This window comes from Myotis brandtii, unplaced genomic scaffold (genome assembly GCF_000412655.1).
Source record: "Myotis brandtii unplaced genomic scaffold, ASM41265v1 scaffold165, whole genome shotgun sequence".
In the NCBI taxonomy this organism is placed as follows: domain Eukaryota; kingdom Metazoa; phylum Chordata; class Mammalia; order Chiroptera; family Vespertilionidae; genus Myotis; species Myotis brandtii.
Window position 1 is genome coordinate 16,374,269 of NW_005356042.1, and position 15,235 is coordinate 16,389,503.

The 15,235-nt window shown below is 48.4% G+C and overlaps 1 protein-coding gene across 6 annotated transcripts in view; it reads left to right on the top strand.

Moving 5' to 3' along the window:
• The window catches only part of IL34 (interleukin 34), a 73,900-nt gene that overhangs the window by 7,065 nt on the left and 51,600 nt on the right, over positions 1–15,235 (top strand). Inside the window, exon 1 of one of the 6 annotated variants that reach the window (XM_014536762.1) lies at positions 1–32. The exons of the other annotated variants lie outside the window; for them this stretch is intronic. The gene's annotated coding sequence lies outside the window, so the exon portion shown is untranslated. The remainder of the gene's footprint in view (positions 33–15,235) is intronic. 6 annotated transcript variants of the gene reach the window in all.

The window sequence follows — 15,235 nt, forward strand, 5'->3', positions numbered from 1 at the left end:
AGGCTCCGGCCCACAGCTCTGCCGGCCGCAGGGTAAGGCCTTTGCTGAAACCGTCGTCTCAGGGTGCCCGGGTCCCAGAGGTCCAGGGGCTGGGGTTCTTCTTGCTCCCCGGGCAGGGGAGGGGTCCCCATGGGGTCCCCGCCTCCCCCCGCGGGAGCTCAGAGGAGGTGGCGGCGCCAGGTGGGTCCCTGCCCGGCGGGACAGCAGGGATGTGCGGGGAGGGGTTGGTGAGAGCAGGGTCGGCTGCAGACAGCCCCGGCCAAGCTCGCACAGGCTCCCACCTGCTGCCCGAGGGAGCGACCGAGCGACCGTGGGCCAGTCACAGCCTTGGGCCAGCCCCAGGCCGTCCATCCCACTTTCCCCGGCGGTGAGGTCGGGTAAAAGGAGGCGCTCCCCATATAGCCTCACCTCGGGAAGGTGGCTACGGTAGGAAGACAAACGCCAAACAAACAGGTGCGGAGCCGGCGGAGAAGTCGGGGCCTTATGCATGGTCGGCGGGATTGCGCAGTGGTGCAGACACTGTAGAAAACAGGTCGGCAGTTCTGAAAAAATTAAACAGCAGAACTACCGTATGGGTTAGCAATCCCACTTCCGATTATATACCCCAAAGAACCGGATGTTCACCGCAGCATTATTTGCAATAGCCTAAAGGTAGAAGCCACTCACATGTCCATTGGCAGATGAATGGAGAAACAGAACGTGGTGTATGCATGCGATGGAATATTATTCAGCCTTAAAAAGTACACCGATGAACCTGGAGGGCATTATGCTGAGTGCAATAAGCCAGACACAGAAAGACAAATACTGTATGATTCTACTTTTTAAAAATTGATTTTTAGAGAGAGGGGGGAAAGAGAGAGAGAGAGAGAGAGAGAGAGGAACATCGACTTGTTCCACATACTTATGCATTCATTGGTTGCTTCTTGTATGTTCTCTGACCAGAGATCGAACCCGAAACCTTGGTGTTATCGGGAGGACGCTCTAACTAACTGAGCTACCCGGCCAGGGCCCTGTGTGATTCCACTTACATAAGATACCTAGAGCTGTTATATTTATAGAAACTGAAAGTAGAATGGAGGTTTCCAGGGAGGGGGGTGGGGAGGAATGAGGGAATTATTACTAATCGGTTTAGAGTTTCAGTTTTGCAAAATGAAGAGTTCTGGAGATGGATGTTGGTGATGGTTGCACAACAATTCACTGCATACTTAGAAATGGTTAAGATTTTATATTTTGTGTATTTCACCACAGTTTTTAAAAAGTTGGGCAAAGAAATGGTACATGCCTCACAGGGGTGTTGTGAGGGTCGAGTGACACCATTATTAGTGCAAGACTTTCGGCCTCATCCACCCGGGATGTGGAGCGGGTGTGTGTGTCCCTGTGGGGGGGGGGCGGGGGGGGGGTCACTTGTGCTTTTCTGCATGAGATGCTCAGGGTGGGATTCTGGGGAGCCGTCCTGGAGCCCTGCTCAAGGGTTCCTGGCGTTTGTGGGGTGGGTGGATTCCAGACATTGGAAAGTCCCTGGCAGAAAAGTCACTTCCAGGAAGGGGCAGTTTGCAGGGAGGAGATTTTGGCTCTGCCTAGAGAACTTGTGATCAGAGCTGCTTGAATGTGGAGCCAGCTGCCTCATGGGGGTGATGAGCTCCCTGTTAGTGGAGGCATGCAAGGAGAGGCGGGGCAAGCTGCAGAGAGACTCCGGCGTGAGAGGTTGGAGCCAGAGGGTCTCCTAGACTCTGCACCTCTCCGATCCAGTCCAGGCAAAGTTATATGGCACAGGCCTGTGTAACGGTGGGACCCACATCAGAGCGAGTGGGTAGGTAGGTGGGAAGGCTTGCTGCCAGCCCTGCCCTAAGTGACAGTGATAACAGATGTGCCTTTTCCTCTGGGCAGGCACTGTGCTACCTGCTGAACAGGCTTGATCTCCAGTCCTCATCACAACCCTGTGTGGCGGTTGCTACTCTCATCCCCACTTCACAGCTGGGAACCCATGCCCGGGGGTTAAGTCACCTGTCCAAGGCTAGCCAGTAGGGGGTAGAGCTGGGATTTGCACCCAGACCATTTGGCTCCAGCCCTCTAGGCAGGGTGGAAATCTCCAAAATCTGCCTCCCCACGCTGGTCACTCCTGGCCACCCTGCCCCCGGCCAACCTCTGACACCCTCACAGGTACCGATAGAGCTGTGGCCCCCTCCCCTGCCGTGAGTCAGCACTTCCGCCTCTTTCTGGCTGGCACCTCTGTGAGCCGAGCCCTGACTGCTGGGGTCTCCAGGGTTCAAGGATAATTGTGTAGAAAACACTGGCTATGATTGGGAGCCAGGCTTCCTGTCATTCAACACCCTCCAGGTCTTTTCGTTAAATGGGACCCTCTCTAGCCGCCCTCTTCCTGCGCTCAACGTCTTCCCCAAAGCTGTTGAGTTCGTTTTGCCTTTTTTGTAACGGTGTTTTTTCCAACCCAGCCCCCTGGGTGTCAACACCTCGGCCACACGATTCACTTTGTCCAAGTCCATAGTCAAGCGCTCAAAAGGCAACCAACACTCTCCTTAATGGTGGCAACATGGCGGCCTCCTGTGGCCTCGGATCTGAGCAGGGTCACAGAGGAAGCCCTGGCAGGGACAGCCATTTGCCCAGGATGACACAGTTAGTGGGATGGCATTCACACCTTAGGAAGGCACCCTCTGTGCCAGGCAGTGCTCAGCCCGGGCAGGTACCATCTCCCCGAGTTCATACAGAGCCCAGGGGGTGAAGGACTGTGTTATTCCCACACTGCAGATGAGAAGACCGAGGCTCGAGGCTCAGGAGGTTATGTATTCAGAGGCCTGGATAGTTCCTTCTCCCTGCTGCTGCCCTTGAGGCTCCGTGTTGCTGTTCTGATAGCAGTAATGTTGCTGCCACTCACTGCTTGGTGGAATAGTCTACATTTCCGCTTTCTCTCCCACTGCTGCCTGGTACCCTCACTGCCACCCTGGAATTCGGTGTGGTCGTGCTATTTTTATGAATGAAGAAGGTGATTAGGGGCTCCCCGGGCTCCTGCAGTGGAAGGGTCCTACCAGGGCAGGGTGGTGGCTCCTCACTCTGCACTGAGTCACAGGCTACGTAGTCAGTCGTCTTGCTTGTCCCCTTGGAGGGGCTGTCCCAGACCCAGGAAGCTCCATGCACATAGGCTAGCAGAGCAGCTGGCCCGGCAGAGGCTGGGCTGGGGCCAGGTGCTTTCCAGCGTCTTCCTGCGGCTGGGAAACCTTTGGGTGTCGTCTCTGCAGAAGGTGCCTCCTGGTCCTGCCTGCCTGGTTCACCTCCCAGCCAGAAGGCCAGGCTCTCCCTGTCTGCAGAAGTCATGTCAGCAACATGAGTTTTGACTGTCAGGATTTGGGACGGACCCCCTAGACTGTCTGTCTGCAAAGCCCATGACATTGGCTGAATCCCTTTTATTTTATACCTTGTAAGCTTTCTTTAAAAAAAAAATTAATGGATTGTTTTAAAAGGACAATTTAGATTTACAGAAAATTTGAGGAGAAAGTATGGAGAGTTCCATGTAGCCACCCCACTGTGGATGCATAGTAACCCTTGTTATAAACATTTTAATGTTTTTATTGATTTCATAGAGAGGAAGGGAGAGGGGAGAGAGAGAGAGACATAAATGATGAGAGAGAATCATCAATCGGCTGCCTCTTACACACCCCCACCAGGAATCGAGCCCGAAACCCGGGCATGTGCCCTGACTGGGAATCACACCAGGGACCTCATGGGTCGACACTCAACCACGGAGCCACACCGGCCGGCCTCCCTTGTTACTTGCATGTATTATTAGTGTGTTACAACAATTGGTGAATTGATATTAATACACTATTAACTAAAATTCATAGTTTAGGTTAGGATGGAGCCTTGGTGTTGTGCATTCTGGGGGTTTTGACTAATATATGACAGTGTGACTACTGTGGTCTTCACCGTTACAGTTGTACAGCAGAGTGTGACTGCCCCACCGATCATCCGTGCACCACTGCTCCACCCTCCCTTCCCACAGCCCCTGGCCACCACTGATCTCGATACCGTCTGTGCAGCTTCGCCTTTTCTAAAATGCCATCTAGTTGAAAGCATGCAGTACAGGGCCTTTCCAGGTTGGTTTCTCTCACTTAGAATATGCATTTATGGTTCATTCAGGTCTTTTTGTGGCTTGATAGCACATTTCTTTTTAAGTGCTGAATAAGGTCTCATTATATGGATGTACTATAGTTTTTCAATCCATGCACTTGTTGAGAGGTGTCTTGGTTGCTTGCAGTCTTGGGTGATTATGAATGAAGCTGCTCTAGAGATATGTGTGCATGTTTATATTTACTCACTTGGGTAAATATCAATTGGGATTGTATGGTAATACTATGTTGAGCTTGTAAGAAGCTGCCAAACTATCTCCCAAAGATTGTATTTTTTTGCGTTCCCACCAGCAAATCAGTGGGATTCTGCAATCTTATTAGCATTTAGTGATGTCAGTTCTTTTGGATTTTAGCCAAAACAGTAATAGGTGTGTAGTGCACATTGTTGTTTTACTGTGCAATTCCTTAATGACATAAGATGTGGAGCCTCTTTTCATTTGCTTATTTGTCATTCACTTATCTTTTTGGCAAGATGTCTGTTCAGATATCTTGCTCATTTTTAAATTGGGTTGTTTGTTTTCTTATTGCTGTGTTTGAAGAGTTTTAAAAATATATTTTAGATCCAAGTTCTTTATCAGATACATCTTTTGTAAATATTTTCTCTTCATTTTCTTAGCTGTCTTTTGCAGAGCAGAAGTTTTGAATTTTAGTAAGGTCTAACAGTGTTCTTTTTTTTTTTCATGGACTGTGCTTTTGTTGTATCTAAAGATGCATCATCAAACCCAAGGCCACCTAAACTTTCTCCTATGTTATATTCTAAAATTTTATTATTTGCCTTTGATATTTATGTCTAAGATCCATTTTGAATTAATTATTGTAAAAGATATAGTAAGTGTCCAGATTCCTTTTTTGTTGTTGTTGTTAATCCTCAGTTGAGGATATTTTTCCCTCTTTGATTTTAAGAGAGACTGGAAAGGAGGTGGGGGGTGGGAGGGAGAGAGAGAGAGAGAGAGAGAGAGAGATGTGAGAGAGACACATTGATTGGTTGCCTTCTACATGCACCCTGACTGGGGCCAGGGATGCAACCCAGACACGTGCTCTTGACCGGAAATTGAACCCATGACCCTTCTGTGCACTGGCTGACACTCTAGCCACAGCAGCAGGGCTCTTTTTTTTTTTTTTGCATGTCAGTGTCCACTTTGTTCCAGCACCATTTGCCAATACTATTCTGTCTTGATTACTGTAGGTTTACAGGAAATCTTGAAGTCAGGTAGTGTCAGTCCTCTTACTTTATTTTTCTTCAGAATTGTGTTGGCTATTTTAGGTCTTTCCATATAAACTTTAGAACCAGTTTGTACATACTTATAAAATAGCTTTCTGGGATTCTGATTGAGATGGCATTGAATCTATAGCTCAAGCTGAGGAGGGCAAACATCTAAATAATATTGAGTCTTCCTATCCATGAACATGGACTACTTCTCCACTTAGCAGGAGAAAAACGCACCAGGTGTTAGACCGATGGAGTCAGAAGGGATCTGGGTTCAGCAATCTCGGTACTTGAGTTCTGGCTAAGAAAAAATTCAGAGCCAAGATTCAAACTAAAAGAGAAAGTTTAGAAAGTCACAGAGGTAGAAGAAGTGAGCCTAGAAGAAGTGGGCTCGAGAGATATCTGTAATACAATCAGCAATAAAAAAAATCTTTCAAAAAGAAAAAAAAAAAAGAAATGGGCTCAGGAAACACGTGACAGAGGCAAAAGAAGGGCCCGTGGAGCTTGGGGGAAAAGAGAGAGTCCAGGAAAGCGCTCCTGGAGGAAGGGGTGGGGAGAGGCGTGGGCATGCTACAGTGAGAGCCATACCAGGTCCTCCATCCCTCGGGCTTGTATCTGAGGTGTCAGGAGAGGATCTCAATAGAATATTCATCATCTTTCCCGTGTGTCGCTCAGGGCTGGTGTGTGGCTCAGGGTGGTGGTCCCCACCGATGGCTCAGTACCAGGGAAGGGGGTTATTAGTCATTGCAGCTGGTCCTGATGTCGGCCATGGCATTATTCCACCTGGTTTTGCTGCTTTTCTGAGCCTGGACCTGAAACACAGCTGAGGCCTAGATGTGGTCCTGCCTTAAGGGAGTAGTTTTGCCCATTGCTAGGCACCCAGGACTCTCCCCCCGGGGGCCCTCTGCACCTGGCCCGTCATTCCTGCTCTGACTGCCTCCTACATCCCTTGATTTCTTTCATCAGAGTTTTATAGTTTTTCTCATGGAGCTCTTCTACATATTTTGCTAGATGTATACCAAAGCATTTCATTTTTTGTGTGCTAATGTAAATGGTTTATGTTTTTAATTTCAAATAGTTACTATATATGCACAGTAAAAAAATAAACATCAAGAAATACAGATTGGTTTACAGTAAAGAGTAGCTTCCTCTCCATATCTCCTTCCTTAGGCCTCTATTTTCATCTATCCGAACACCATCACTGATACTGGGCTCTTATGGGTCTTTCTAGAGATTATATGTACACACTCAAGCTCATATTCATAGTTACCATTCATCCAACAAACATCATGAGCATTTACCATGGGCCAGGCACAGAAGAGGGGGCAGAAAACAAAGGGAAGTCTTGCTGTCATGGAGCTCACATTCCCCGCAGTTGCCATCACTGGCTACATCCTCAGACGTTTCAGAAACGCTGCCGGGAGGTATTCTCCTTATGGGAGAGTGGGGGCCCAAGGAGAACTCTCTGGAGCCAGTTGAGTTTTCCAGGAGCTCAAGCTGATCCTGGCGAGGGGCAGGGGAAGGGCTGATGCCGCTCAAGGCGAGAGGAAGCAGGTTCTGGAAGGGCGGAGAGGAGGAGGAGGAGGTGAGGAGGCAGCGCGAGGAGGCTGCCAGGCCAGTCTGGGGCCAGATTCTTATCAGAATAAGGACTTGGAAGTTCTCTTGTTTGCAGGTGGCTGCATTTTAATTTCTTGGTTTTGTTTCCTCTCTAGTTTCTTAGACACATTCTTCTGGGGACAAGTCTAACCTTGTTCGGCTGACCTCAGGAGAAAAGGGATCTGTCCTTACAGAGACCAGCACTGTCAGGAGAGTGGCCAGGGCGCCCCAGAGGCACAGAAGGGCCATGGTCGGGACAGGCTGTGATGAGCAGCCAGGGGAAGGCAGTGAGCTGCTGGGAGCCAGGTGTCTGAGTGGCAGACCTGTGCCAAGTCGGCTTCTTGCCTGGGTTTCCCTCCCAAGGTTGGAGGTGGCTCTCCTAGATGTGGACTGGGCTCTCTGGCACCCCGTTTCTTTCTTTCTTTCCTTCTTTCTTTCTTTCTTTCTTTCTTTCTTTCTTTCTTTCTTTCTTTCTTTCTTTCTTTCTTTCTTTCTCTCTTTCTCTCTCTCTCTCTCTCTTTCTTCCCTCACCTAAGGATATTTTTCAATCCTCACCCATTGATTTTAGGGAGACTGAGAGAGAGAGGGAACGACAGAGAGAAACATTGATGTGAGACAAACACATCGTGGTTGCCTCCTGCATGGGCCCTGACCAGGGCACAGGCCGGGGAGGAGCCTGCAACCAAGGTACATGCCCTTGACTGGAATTGAACCTGGGACCCTTTGGTCCGCAGGCTGAAGCTCTATCCACTGAGCCAAACCGGCTAGGGCTCTGGCACTGCATTTACACCTTTGTCTCAGACACCAGAGCCAGTGGATGCCCTGCAGCCACCTGTGTGCTGCCCTCCATCCATCCCCAGCCATGTGGGTGTCCAGTTGCAATGAGGGTGGAGCTGTTACTGTCTGTGTGTGTCATGCATGTGGTACGATACCACTGACCAGGCCCAGGGCCAATAACTGTGAAATTCACTCCCACTTTACAGATGAGAAAACTGGGGCTCTGAAGCCATAGCATTTTATTGCCTCTGCAGGGTCCCAGCACCCAGGAAGAGGCAAACCCAGCTGCGGTGAAGAGCAGTGGCTCCTTCCTATGCCCAGCGGCCCTGAGCTGCAGCCAGAGTGGCCTGCCCTGGCTGGCTCGGGCCCGGGGCCGAGCGTGCAGCCTCTGGGTTCTGACCCTGACGTTGCTGGGTGCTCAGGTCACCCCCTCCTGCTCCACATTCTTGTGGGCTCCCTGCCCTCGGCAGGCCTCCCTGTCCTTATAGTCAGGCTCTGCCAGCCGCCCAGGCTGCTGGGTCCGGGAATGTGCTCTTTTCCCTTTGCCTTCAGGCCGTCCTCTGGCCTAGGGTTATCAGCAAGGGCTTTGGGTCAGACATACTTGGATGCAACACTTGCCCTCCCACTGGCCAGCTGTGCCTTGGGCAAGTCACTGAGCTTTCTGAGTTTCGGTTTCCTCATCTTTAAAATGAGGGCTAGGATTCCTCACGGCTGCTGGTGTTTGTGTGCGGGGTGCAGGGATTAAATGATACAGAGGAACTAACATTAGCTGTTATTATGATTACTCTCCTCCTCATCGTCCCCTAGTCCGCTTAGCCCAGCTGAGGAAGTCCCAGCTGCCTCGGGGCCACTGCCGAGGTTATCGACCCGGGTTTTATGAGCCCAAACATCCCTGAAGCAGAGGCAGCGCCCTCTCCGTGGCCATGCCCGCCACACTGGGCGCTCCGGCTGTTTCCCCCTCCTTCTACGAGTTTCCACTGAGCAGCTCCTGTGTGTCCACTGGGGCTGTGCCCGGTGAACGCCGAGCGCTAGTTCCATTGGCCCAAATTAGGCAGGAGCCCATGAAAAGTTACGGCTAAAAACCAATACAAGGAAAAAGAAAGGTAAGGGGTATTTCCTTTTAGCAAGATAGAAGATTTGATAGTTTCGAGGGAAAACTCTATAAAACATGTAGAAACTTAGGGTACAAAACCATCAGCACACTTTTTTTTTTTTCATTAATCCTCACCAGAGGATCTTTTTCCCATTGCTTTTCAGAGAGAATGGGGGGGTGGGGGGTGGGGGGAGAGAGAAACATTGATGTGAGAGAGACACATCGGCTGGTTGCCTCCCTCATGCACCCAAACCAGGGGGCGGGGAGCGAACCTAAAACCCAGGTACGTGTCCTTTTTTTTATTTTTATTTTATTTTATTTTATTTTTTTTAATTAAATCTTTATTGTTCAGGTTACATTTGTTCCTCTTTTTTCCCCCCCCATAACTCCCCTCCTCCCAGTTCCCGCCCCACCCTCCGCCCTCACTCCCCACCCACTGTCCTCATCCATAGGTGCACGATTTTTGTCCAGTCTCTTCCCGCATCTCCCATTCCCCTTTCCCCGCCAAGAATAGTCAGTCCATTCCCTTTCTATGTCCCTGATTCATTATAATCACCAGTTCATTCTGTACATCAGATTATTTATTCACTTGATTCTTAGATTCACTTGTTGATAGATGCATGTTTGTTGTTCACAATTTGTATCTTTACCTTTTTCTTCTTCCTCTTCTTAAAGGATACCTTTCAGCATTTCGTATAATACTGGTTTAGTGGTGATGAACTCCTTTAGCTTTTCCTTATCTGTGAAGCTCTTTATCTGACCTTCAATTCTGAATGATAGCTTTGCTGGATAAAGTATTCTTGGTTGTAGGTTCTTGGTATTCAGCACTTTGAATATTTCTTGCCATTCCCTTCTGGCCTGCCAAGTTTCTGTTGAGAAATCAGCTGACAGTCGTATGGGTATTCCCTTGTAGGTAATTGAGTCTCTTTCTCTTGCTGCTTTTAAGATTCTCTCTTTGTCTTTTGCTCTTGGCATTTTAATTATGATGTGTCTTGGTGTGGTCCTCTTTGGATTCCTTTTGTTTGGGGTTCTCTGCGCTTCTTGGACCTGTAAGTCCATTTCTTTCACCAGGTGGGGGAAGTTTTCTGCCATTATTTCTTCAAATAGGTTTTCAATATCTTGCTGTCTCTCATCTTCTGGCACCCCAATTATTCTGATGTTTGTACGCTTGAAGCTGTCCCAGAGGCTCCTTACACTATCTTCGTATTTTCGGATTCTTTTTTCATTTTGCTTTTCCGGTTGGGTGTTTTTTGCTTCTTCGCATTTCAAATCTTTGGCTTGATTCTTGCGCTCCTCTGGTCTGCTATTGGGTGTCTGTATAATATTCTTTATTTCAGTCCGTGTATGCTTAATTTCTAGTTGGTTCTTTATCATAGCATCGAGGGTCTCATTAGTTTTCGTGACTCTCTCCTCAAGTTTATTGACAGCTTCTAGCACATTTTTGCAAGCCCTCAAAATTGCGATTTTTAGCTCTATATCCTCCATTTCTGTCATGTTTTTTTGTCTCCGCATTTTTTATGCTTTCTTGGTGCACCCCCTAGTGGTCTTTGTGCGCAGTCTTGTTCTAGTTGAGCCTTGATTGTTGTAGTTAATACTAGAGGGATTTGACCACCAGGCCGACTGGCTGTGTGAATCAGCTGTGTCTGCCGCGGAAAACTTCTGTCCTCTGGGGAGGTGCTAATCTAGCCTTTGCCTGAGGCGATCTGGCAAATGGCTCTGCGCAGGGCTTGGGCGGGGCGGGCTCAACAGGGCGGGCGGGCGGAGGGAGCGGTTATGGCCCCTCTCAGTCCCGTTCCCAGAGGCTCTGCTTCTCAGAACCCCCGGAACCGCTGCAAACCTCGGAGGGAAAGCTGCCTTCCAACTGATGCCAGACACTCCCGCTTCTCCCGTTTGGGTCCGAGTCCCCAGCGATTCGCCCGTATCTGGAGCTCAGAGTCTGAGACTCCCCCCTGACCGAAAACGACAACCGCGCTCTCAGCCACCAGCCCGCTTTGCGCGCGCACCTCCGCACCTGAGTATTTTCCACACTGCGCCTCCTCTGAGCCTCGGTGTGCTGTTATTTTTCCTTCTAGTTGAAGAGTCTCTCCTCAGCCAGCTTTCCTGTGGTTCTGGGTGATGTCCGTTCCGTCTTTTAGTTGTATTTTTGAAGTGGTTGTTTGCGGCAGCAGTCTCCGGTGTTTACCTATGCCGCCATCTTGGTCTCTCTCCAGGTACGTGTCCTTGACTGGGAATTGAACCCATGACCATTCGGCGCACGGGGTGATGCTCTAACCACTGAGCACACTGGCCAGGGCATCAGTGCACTTTTTCTGCAGAGCTGAGCTGCATGGAAATAAGGACAGCCCCTGGGCAGGAGATGTAAAGGAAGCCTGCCTGGGGAGGGAGCCAGGCTGCTTGGCCGGCCTCGAGGGCTCTTCCCTGGTCTGGATAACCCAGGGGCTTGGGTTTGAATAGCCACGGGGATAAGGGACCACGTTTTGAGCCTCCTTGAAGCAGAGAGGGAGCACTGAGACCCCCCACATACACTTGGGACCCTGGAGGGTTTAACCCGCCAGTGAAAGTGAGGCTGGGAAAAGATTCACCCCCCAGCAAAGGCAGAGGAGAAAGCTTGTCTGCGCTGGCCTGGGTCTGGCTGGGGAAAAGGAAGGCCTCTTTGGGGGAATTCATAACCACACACCTGCCTTCTTTTGGATTTGGGATCAAATTGACACGACTCATGTGATCCTAGAGTCTCCAGGCCAGGAAATGAACATAAAAGCTCCTCCTGCCCTGGCCCCTGGGCTCGGTTGGTTGGAAAGTCATCTCGAAAGTTTGAAGGCTTGATTCCCGGTCAGGGCACATACCCAGATTGTGGGCTCGATGTTTCTCTCCCTCTCTCTTTCCCTCGCCCTTCCTCCCTCTCTAAAGTCAATAAAAACATCCTTGGGTGAGGATTAAAAATAGTAAAAAAAAAAATGGTTAAGATGGAAATGTTATGAATATTTTACCACAATTTTAAAAAATGCTACTGCTGACTAGTAACTCCTTGGGACACCTGGTAGAAGCAAAAGTAACACCTCTTTGGAGGGACACACCTTCAGTCCAGCCTGGTCACACAGCCCCAGGATGCCTGTCCAACTTGAGCAACCTGAGTCACAGAATGCACAGGAGCCCTGGCCGCGCAGCTCAGGTGGTTAGAGCGTCATCCCCACACACCAAGGTTGCAGGTTCGACCTTTAGCCAGGGCACATACAAGAGTCAACCAATGAATGCATGCATAAGTGGAACAACAAACCTCTCTCTCTCTCTCTCTCTGCCTTCCTCTATCTCTAAAATCAATAAACGAACAAACAAAAAACCCACAAAAATGCACCAGGAAACCAGCCACTGTGAGGGAGTCAGCAGTAAGGACAAAAAGAGAAACAAGAGGAGAGATGTCCCCGGATGTTTACTGTAGATTATTCATAATGTCACACAAAACAAAAACAAATAAAACACCACCACCACCCCCACCCCCACCCCCACCACCATGCCTGGAAACAGTAAAATCCCGCAGCCAGGAGACATTATGCAGCCATTCAAAGACTTGGAAGGGTTTCCCTGGGGGATTTTAGTTTTGCGTGAGAAAAAGAAGAAATGGACGTGGGTGCTAATAAGAGCCCCACTTTTGCAAAGCAACCCCAAAGAGCAGAACTTGACCCCGAGCCCCACACTTGCATACATGCATTCTATGTCAGTGTACGAGTATGAAAAAGGTAGCGAAGGCTGCGCATCGGGGGTTTTTGTATAGGGCTGAAGGCGAGGGAAGGGAGAAGGGAGAAGGAAGAGGAGAAGCGAAATAACTAGAGATTTCAGAGCAACAGGATTGCACTGAAAATGTCTGCCTCTGCATGCCTTCCATGATGCCTTTATGGGGAGGCGGTGTGTGTGTGTGTGTGTGTGTGTGTGTGTGTGTGTACAGTATAAAAAATTAGAATACTGACCTACAGTTATGCTCACTGTGATGGGGATGGGGGCAGGGGAAGCAAGTCATCGGATCTGGTGATTCAGTTTTACTCAGACAAACAAGCAAACGTCAGCTCCATGCGCATATGCCCTCACGTGCTAGTGTGGGCAAGGAGACAGGTGTGGAGGGACAGGTGTGGGCATCATAACATCGTAAAGGAGAGGGTGGAGGGGAAGGAGGTGGAGAGGGAGACATCAGCTTCTGGGGTCTTTATAAGAGGAGAGACCGAGACAGATATCTTGGTATTAGACTCTTTCACACAGGACAACAAACTTGCATTGATGTAGAAGATGAAAAATAACAAATAAAGGCAGAAACGAGTGACCCGATGAGAACCTCTCGTGCACTGCTTCTGAGAATGTAAAGTGTCTGAGTTCCTCAGAAGGCCCTTTGCAATAGCTTTCAAAAATATAAATGTACTCATTCTCCCCCCCCCCCCCCCCCCAGTAATTCCGCTTTTACACATGAACTTCCCCGGGGGCATGAAGCTGTCTGTACAAAGATAGTCATTGCAACATTATTTGTAGAAGTTAAAGATTGGAAACATAAATGTTTATCAGTGGTAGACAGATTAAATTAATTATGGTCCATACACAGTGGAATTCTTAGCAGCTGCTGAAAAAAGAAAAGAAAAAAAAAGAGACTGAGTCAGAGTCTTCCAGATAGATTGAGAAGAGCAAAATGCAGAGCAGCGTCTGTTAGCTTCCTAGGACTGCCGTGGGGGACTTAAAACAGCAGACATTTCACAGAGAAGAAAATGATCAACAAAACAAAAAGCAACCAACTGAATGGGAGAAGGCATAAGCAAACAACATACCCGATAGGGGATTAGTAGCCACAACATATAATGAGCTCATGCAACTCAATATCAAAGAAACAGTCCGACTCTAGCCAGTTTGGCTCAGTGGATAGAGCATCGGCCTGTGGACTGAAGGTTCGATTCTGGTCTAGGGCATGTACCTTGTTGCAGTCTCCACCCTGGCCCTGGTTGGGGTGCATATAGGAGGCAACCAATCCATGTGTCTCTTCCTGTCTCTCCCTCTCCCTTCCACTCTCTCCAAAAATCAATGTAAAAGTATCCTCAGGTAAGGATTAACAAAAAAACAAAACAAACAAAAAACAATCTGATTAAAAATGATCAGAGGCCGGCCAGTGTGGCTCAGTGGTTGAACATCGACCTATGAGCCAAGAGGTCACTAATTTGATTCCAAGTCAGGGCACATGCTGGGGTTGCGAGCTCAATCCCCAGTAGGGGGCATGCAGGAGGCAGCCGATAGATGGATGTTTCTCATCGGTGTTTCTCTGTATCCCTCTCCCTCCCTCTCTTTCTAAAATCAATAAAAACATATTTGAAAAAAAAATTGGTCAGAGGACCTGCATCGACATTTCTCCAAAGAGGACCTACAAATGGCCAATAGACATATGAAAAGACACTGAACGTCACTAATCATCAGGGAAAGGCAAATCAAAGTTACAATGAGGTACCACCTCCCACCTGTCAGAGTGGTTACTGTCAAAAAGACGATAAACAAGCGTTGATGAGGATGTGGAGAAAGGGGAGCCCTCCTGCCTGGTTGGGGGGGGTGTTCATTGGTGCAGCCACTAGGGAAAACAGTATGGAGGGTCCTCAAGAAATTAAACACAGAACTACCATTTGACCCAGCAATTCCACTTCTGGGCTTTAATCTGAAGAAAACGAAAATAGTCATTTGAAAACCTATGTTGGTTGTAGCATTATTTACAATAGCCAAGATATGGTAGCAACCAGGTTTTCATGGATAGACAAAAGGAGAAGAATCTGAGCCTTAAAAGAGAATGAAATCTTGCCATCTGTGACAACATGGATGGACCCGGAGGGTATTATGCTAAGTGAAATTCATCAGACAGAGAATGTATGATTTCACTTATATGTGGGATTAAAAACAACAACAAACCAACACAGAGAACAAACTGATGGTTGCCAGAGAGAGGAGGGAGAGCAAAAAAAGGTGAAGGGGGTGGAGAGGTACAAACTTATAGTTATAAACTAAATAGATCACAGGATGTAATGTACAGCACAGGGAATATAGTCAATAATATCGTAATAACTTTGCATGTAACAGATGGTCACTAGACTTGTGGTTACTGAGCATCATCAGGTACCAGGAATATAGGAATCGCGTCACTGTGTTGTACACCTGAGGCTGATATGAGGTTGGATGCCCACTATGCTTTATGCTTCTTAGCATTTTATCTTGACTTAAATTGGAGGTTTTAATTAATGTCCTAAAATATAATGTTAAATTACACCCTACAATTACGTGGGCAAAATGGAGGCTAGACAATATTCATCTTCCAAAATGAAAGTCTAAAATATAAACCAGAAACTAACAACAACAAGAACCCCATCTGTTCTCCCCCCCCCACCCCCACCCCGTTTGGGAGACAGGAGGTCTGAA